A 7,343-nucleotide genomic window follows, 5' to 3' on the forward strand; every position below is an offset into this window, starting at 1 on the left:
TATTATATTCTGGTCTCTTTCCCAGTAACACTTTTGAATGAGTGTCACAAACTGTATATTTTTTCCATGTTTTTTCCTTTCTTCCTCTAGTATCCAGCCAAATGACATGAAAGTACCCATACATGTAATGATAACACATGACACCCCCTTTGAAATAATAATGTAGGACTAAGTGATCACCCTCAGTTAATCAATGTGAAAACATCCTAGAACTTACTCAGGTCTAAAAAATCCAGAAGGTATCAATCTTGAAAGGGAGGTTTTCTTTCTTTTTTTTTTTTTTCCAGAGGAGCAAAACCCTCCTCTCCCCACCCCCACTTAGCTGAGTTATGTAGCACCCTTCTGTTGGCCCTTTTTGGAGTTGCCCTCTAGATCTTGACAGTTCTCTCCCTTAGCAATGCCCAAGCTCAGTACTACATGTTCTGGATGGCTCCCATTGCTCTCTTTCTTCCTTCTTCCCTCCCTTTCCTATCAAACAGACCTGCCTGGTGTCACATTTCCTCAGAACCTTGAGCTCTGCCAGGAAACATGTTATCTGGTCTGCTAAGTAAATGTTGGGTTATTGTATAAGCAACCATTGCTGAGTTAAGATTTAATACCTCACAAGTAATGCATTTGGATGAATAAAGTCCATCTTCAGACATGACTCTGGCAGAAAAAGTAAGGCAAGTAGTAGAGATTTCATGATGGGGAGGGTGTGGGTGATAGGGAGGGCAGATAGCTTAGCACAAACATACCTGTCATATCTTTCAGGTTATATCACACAGCTAACCGCCTACTGTCCCCTATCTTTGAACCCTGTTGGTGGGAGTTCAAATACTGTCCCAAAGGCAGGCTTACAGGAAGAAGCACCCAGGAGCCTAAATAGAGCACACTCTGATAATTGCCTCCTGGAGAGTAAGAGCTTAAATTGAATTCACTGTCCTTGTGCTGTATTTATTTTACTTTCTCCATAATTGGACACTTTTTTTTTTTTTTACAAAATTCCTTTTCTGTGAGGTGCTTCTACCACCAAATGACATGAAAGTACCCATACATGTAATGATAACACATGACACCCCCTGTAGAAATGATACTCTAAGTTTCTTTAATTTCTCAAAAACCCAAATAAACAGTGAGAAAGCCTTGTGAATAAACATGTATACACACATCTATCTATCTACCTATATTACTCCTAGGTGCTACTAAATAAATTATTTGCCTATAGTTTTATACTTTGAATTTTTGACTGATTTGAATGAGGAAATTCGCAGATTTTTTTCTGCCACTGTATAGACACAGCCCAATTCCAGGGATAGATGTCCAACACTAATTGCTTATCTACTGTGACCTAGTCTTAACACAACCTTGCATTTTTCACTTCTGTTTTCTGGGGTCCAGGTGATCGAATATCTGTCTTTCCTCATTGAGCACCCACTCAGGAAATAGCTCCATGAGTGTAGTGCTTCAGCAGCAAGATTTAAATAATGACAACTCCTACTGATTTTCTGCCAGAGTAAATAGCTGTAAGTAATTTTTGAAATAATAATGTAGGACTAAGTGATCACCCTCAGTTAATCAATGTGAAAACATCCTAGAACTTACTCAGGTCTAAAAAATCCAGAAGGTATCAATCTTGAAAGGGAGGTTTTCTTTCTTTCTTTTTTTTTTTTTTTCCCCAGGTAAAATGCTAATTTCCTTCTATTTTTGTTACAGCTGACAGAATCCTAGGGCTACTACAAACAAACAGATAAAACTAGAGTCTTCCATGAAGGCAGAAATGTGCAACAGCACCGACTCAGAAGCCAGAATGTTTGAGTTCAAACCCCAGTTCCACTATTCCAGACACTGTGTCCTTGGGCAAATTACTGAACTTCTTTTTCCTTGATGTCCTCATTCAGGAGATGGAAGTAATAGCAGTGTGTACCCCCACAGGGTCGTTGTGATGATTAAATGAGTTGAAATACATGAAGCTCTTAATGTAGTATCTGGCGCATAGTAGCACTCGGTATGTGGGAGCTATTGTTTTTATAACTATCACGAATTTTTCTTGATTCAAAAGGGAAAACCCGACAGACTCCCAGGTAAATCTGGAACTGGGAGCTAAAAAACTGTGGTTGAGGGCATTCTTGCTGTGGATAACGAAAGCTGCTTCTCGCAAAGGAAGGTTTTATGGTAAGGCGTCCTGAGGGCTCCGAAAAGTACGAAAAGTACGGCAGGGACCAAAACGGACAAGAGCAGAGCAGCCGAGGACCCCTGCAGCTGCAGCCAGGGAGTGGGTTCTCTTCTAGCAGCAGGGGCCTGAACTGATCTCTGCTATTGCTTGAGTCCCGGGGCTATGCCTGACATGCATACAGCACCATCAACACGCCTGCTTTAGACAAGATCTTGTCATTCTGTAGGAAATGACTGGCTTGGAAAACACTTGACAAATTTCAAGTGTTTGCTGGCATATCGTTTTGCACAGTGCCCAAACCAGACTGTCAAACAAAAGATAAGTCCAAAAACTGATGTTTATTTGTAAGTCAGAGATGGGCCCAGGATCAGGACAGAAGTTGAACCAGCAAAGAGGTAACAAGGTCAGGGTGCAGGGAGGCAGAGTCAAGAGGCAGGTCATGCACAGAAACGAGATTACTGTGGAATTGTATTTTACCAGGGCATTAGATTCTAAAGCCCACACTTGTAAAAATTACAGTCAAAACTGCCCTTAAAAATCCCTTCTACCCCTCATGAGGTATAATATAGACGGTTTTAAATATGCAACCTTACATAGTATATTTATGATATGTGGAAAAGAAATAGTATATAAAAATAGTACACATGCAAAATGTAATTTTACAGCATTTTGTAGTATTTAAAACTGAATCTTGAGTATGGATACTTGAATTCACTTAAGTTAAATGCACCCATTATGTGGTTCTTAAAACCATGGCTAGACCCTTGGCTTATTTCTATTCTTTGGGCCCCATGTTCTATTATTTTTTCTTAGCCTGCATACTTTTTCAAGCAGAATGACACTGAAAGACCAATGCAATTTTTCAGGAGAAAGGGAAGAGGGAAAAGGTGATGTAACATGTGGCTACTTTGCTTTCCAACGTTTTTTATACTATAGTCAGTTGAGTAGCAGTTTTAAGAAAGTTAAAAACAGAAATTCTCTTATCTACGTCTGTGTTTAAGGGATATTGGCAGTGTTTCCACATTTTAGGAGATTAACAGAAGAAAAAAAAAACCTACATATGCCATCACTTTAAGATAGGTCACCCAAATAAGTGAGCATCTGTGCTCAGTTCTTCTTGATTATTTACTTCCCACGAGACTAGAGACAGTTTATAAAGGAACAGACAAATACTGAATAAGAAACCAAATGACAGTGGGGTAACTGAGAGGATGTCAGGGAATCTCTTATTCCCCAAATTTGGTCTATAATCAATATGGAGTTTTTTGGATAGATATTAATTTCCTTATTTTTTTTTAAACTGTTTTTATTTTAAAGATTTTATTTATTTATTTGACAGAGATCACAAGCAGGCAGAGAGGCAGGCAGAGAGAGGAGGAAGCAGGCTCCCCGCTGAGCAGAGAGCCCGATGCGGGGCTCGATCCCAGGACCCTGAGATCACGACCTGAGCTGAAGGCAGAGGCTTAACCCACTGAGCCACCCAGGCGCCCCTAATTTCCTTATTTTTAATGTTAGTCTTGCTCTGTTGTACTGGAGTATAGCTAGATAAACCTCCATTTCTTCTTTTTAGGTCATATAAACCCGCATTTCCAACCTTGCTTGCAGTTAGATGTGGACCAAAGTAATGTCAGTAGAAGGGATGTCTACCACTTTCAGGACTGGACCTAAAATACTTTGCTCAGTCTTCCAAGATCTCTTTCCTACCTTGGTGATTGAGAAGGTTATACTGAAGAAGGCGCCATTACAAAACGGAGCAGCCACAACCCTTGAGACCTCAACCAAGGAAGCTTCCCATTCACATCAGACCGTGTGCAGATGACAAATGTATGTCTCACTGTGAAGCCCTGGGGATTCTGAGGCTGCCCATTATAGCAGTTACGTTTGTTTATCCTAACAGAGACATTTCTATCAGAAGTGAAGTACTGCCATTAAAAAGCCAAACTAGGCATTGACTTAACTATGGATAGGTAAGCGGTGGAAGAAGGCTGTCCGGTGACACAGTGGCAAAATATTTATACAACTGTCAATAAATCGGAGGTCAGAATGAGTCCCAACTCAGACTGCAACTCTAGGGTTGATGACTGAACTGAATCAGAGCATTAGTGTGGGCTGGCTAGATCAGGCAGTATTTTCCAAGTTACTACCAAAAGAGGTGGGCTCAGGGAAGAACTGTCTGATGTATAAGCATAAATGAAAGGGATTAGATGGAGGCCAGAAATGTTTGGTTGGAAAAGCTGCTTCTAAATCCTAAATAGGAAAAATTGGGTTTAAAAAGTTGTTAGCTGAATTAAGCAATTTAGTGCACGGATCAGATTAAGAGTGTGTGCCTCCCTTAGCTATCAAACTAACTGTGGCTGGTGGTTTACAGATAAGGAAGATGGCCTCATCCTCCAGGTTGCACACAGCCTCAAGATAGCCATCATTCATTTGGAGGAGAGAGAAACGAGGGTGAGAAAGCAAAGTAACAAAGCCCATCGAGGAACTGTATTCCAGAAAGAAAGTTAAAAATTTACCTGTTCGTGGCAAATGTATTGGAAGCCTATTAAGTTGTTGAGGGAATTGTATTGCCAAAGAAACAATGAGTCTACACTAAAAAACCTCCTTTGCTGAATTTTAAGTAACTCTTGGGACCTGTAGCAAGCAGATGCTGTCATTGCATCAAGCGTCTTTCCTTGGCCTATCCCAGGACACAGCCAACATATGCTGTGCCTGTATCTCTCTACTCTGGGGGACTTTGTTGCCTGTTAGACTTTTCAGAATTAATGCCCCAGGAATAACCTTAAATCAATGACAGGCAGGAGTTTCCGCACCTCTCATGGAAATCATGTTCCACAGTCTCTTGGGGGGTCCTTAGAGGTTTTGAGCTCCAGTTTCTCTATGAAAATCTCTCCAGTGGCCACCTACTCTTAAAGGCTCCCTTTACTAACTTTCCTTCCTTCCTTCCATGTCTTACTATTCCACTAGTCTTTTGTGCTTCTTGAGATCACCTCTCAGATAAAGAACTTGCACCTTAATCCTTATTTTTAGGGAACACATATTAAGATGGATTTCCACTTCCATGAATAGCAGGCAAGGCTTTAAATGTTCTATGGTCTCGCAAGAGGCCATGCTCAGGCACATCTCATCAGATGTCCCCAAGAAGGACAAGGGAAAGAATAGATTTCCCAAAAGATGGAATCAAGGGCCTTGGAGATCAACTGACAAAGAAATTCTCCCAGTGAACAGAATCAAAGCCAAATTAAGGAATTGCCCCATCTGTTTGGCAGAACTTTGGGACTGGAAAGAACCACTGAGGACTACTCTCTGATTCCCGTTCTCCCTCTTTCTAAAGGGAGTGTTTATTGCAGCGATCCTGTCCCTGTTTCATCACTGTATACGGAATGTGCATATCAGGAACAGAGAACTTGTCTTTTCAGTTCATATGTGGCAGCAACTAGATTGGTCATGTCCAGCCTTGGGGAAAGGACTGTGCTTGCCAGAGATGCAGGATTCTGCACTTAATGCGGTGACCAGAAGATACTATGGGAGGAAGATCGAAATGGATATCTGATTACACAGAAAGGGAATCTGTGTAACAGACTGATTAGACGCTCATCAATCTTGTTCTGTTCTCTAAGCACAAAAGAAAAATACACTTTTAATCTCCCTTGAGGTTATTTAGGGGCCACAGAATGTGGGCAAATATGATGTGTGCAACTTTCAGCCCCGCCATAAAATCTCCCCTATCATTGTCCACGTTCTCTCTTTCCTTGGTGAGAACGGAAGATGATAGCATAACAAAGATAGAAGGAACTTCTATCCCAGAGCCACTGCTCAGAGGAGATCTGCCTAGGGAAGTTCCCCAACTTTTTTGGACTGTGATGGGAGCAACCAACAAACCTTTATTTTGTTAAGCCACTGTGATTTGAGCAGTTTTTTTTAATAGGAGCTAGCATAACTCCTGAAGACTCAGAGACATACATATTAATGTATTTATTCTTCTCTCGTTCTAAGACCTGTTTAGAATATGCTTTGATGGGGAAGAAGGCAGCTAGATCATGATGCGATCAGCGAACACATAGCAGGGGAGGGATTCCTTATGAAAGAGACCAGAAGGTGCTAAAAATAGAATACGTTTCTGCCTGGAAGTGACTTTGGTTCTCCACTGGATTCTAGATCGCTTTACGTGGTATTTGAGTGTGTGCGTGTGTGTGTGAGTGTGTGTGCCCATAGTATCTATATCCACGAGGAGGACCCAGATGGAGCCAGCTGTAGGTAGTGGAGTAGAGCAGGTGGCTTCCTTTCTACCTCTCCTTGCAGTGACCCCTTCGTCTTCTTCTTTGCCCACTGCCTATCCTTTTTTGACTTTAAAAACTGTGCTGTTTATGACATCCTGAGTCCTAAGTATAGCTAGCCAGGGTTGCTCTGATGAATCAGGCCGGCTGGGCAAGCTCTGCAAGGAAGTGAAGAAGTCAAAGATAGGGAAGGATCATTCTGGGTCAAGGATTCTTCACATCCCCAGCTCACAACCAACTATTTCTTGCAAACATGTGCCTTTTTTCCCCAGAAGCATTTACATTTCAAGTGGAACTTCCAGAGGACTTTCACAGTTTCAAGAAGATCTTTTTTTTTTAATTTAAAAAATGTTATTTTTAACAAGTAATATATGGTAATACATTCACGTGGTTCAAAATAGAATAATAAAAACCAAGAAGAATTTGTATATATTCTATATCACCTCCTACAAGTAAACACTTTTTTTTTTTTTAAAGGATTTTATTTATTTATTTGTCAGACAGAGATCACAAGCAGGTAGAGAGGCAGGCAGAGAGAGAGGAGGGGAAGCAGGCTCTCTGCTGAGCAGAGAGTCCGATGTGGGGCTCGATCCCAGGACCCTGGGATCATGACCTGAGCTGAAGGCAGAGGCTTTAACCCACTGAGCCACCCAGGCGCCCCCGAGTAAACACTTTTACAAGCCTCTTATATAAAATCCACCTTTAATGACAAAATTCTAGGTGCCAATAGCCGTTGGGGAAATATTTTAAGACACAGAAGGCTCTCTTCAAATTACATACTTCCACAGTGTTGTGGCCATTGATTCTATTACAAAATGGTCTTGAAATTAAAGAACAAACATTGAGAAGTTGTCTGAACCCTACACCCCACGAAAGACCAACCACTTGATTTCTATACCATCAGATCAAAATAG

The sequence above is a fragment of the Lontra canadensis genome, unplaced genomic scaffold (genome assembly GCF_010015895.1).
Source record: "Lontra canadensis isolate GAN:19392208 unplaced genomic scaffold, GSC_riverotter_1.0 scaffold4, whole genome shotgun sequence".
Taxonomy (NCBI): domain Eukaryota; kingdom Metazoa; phylum Chordata; class Mammalia; order Carnivora; family Mustelidae; genus Lontra; species Lontra canadensis.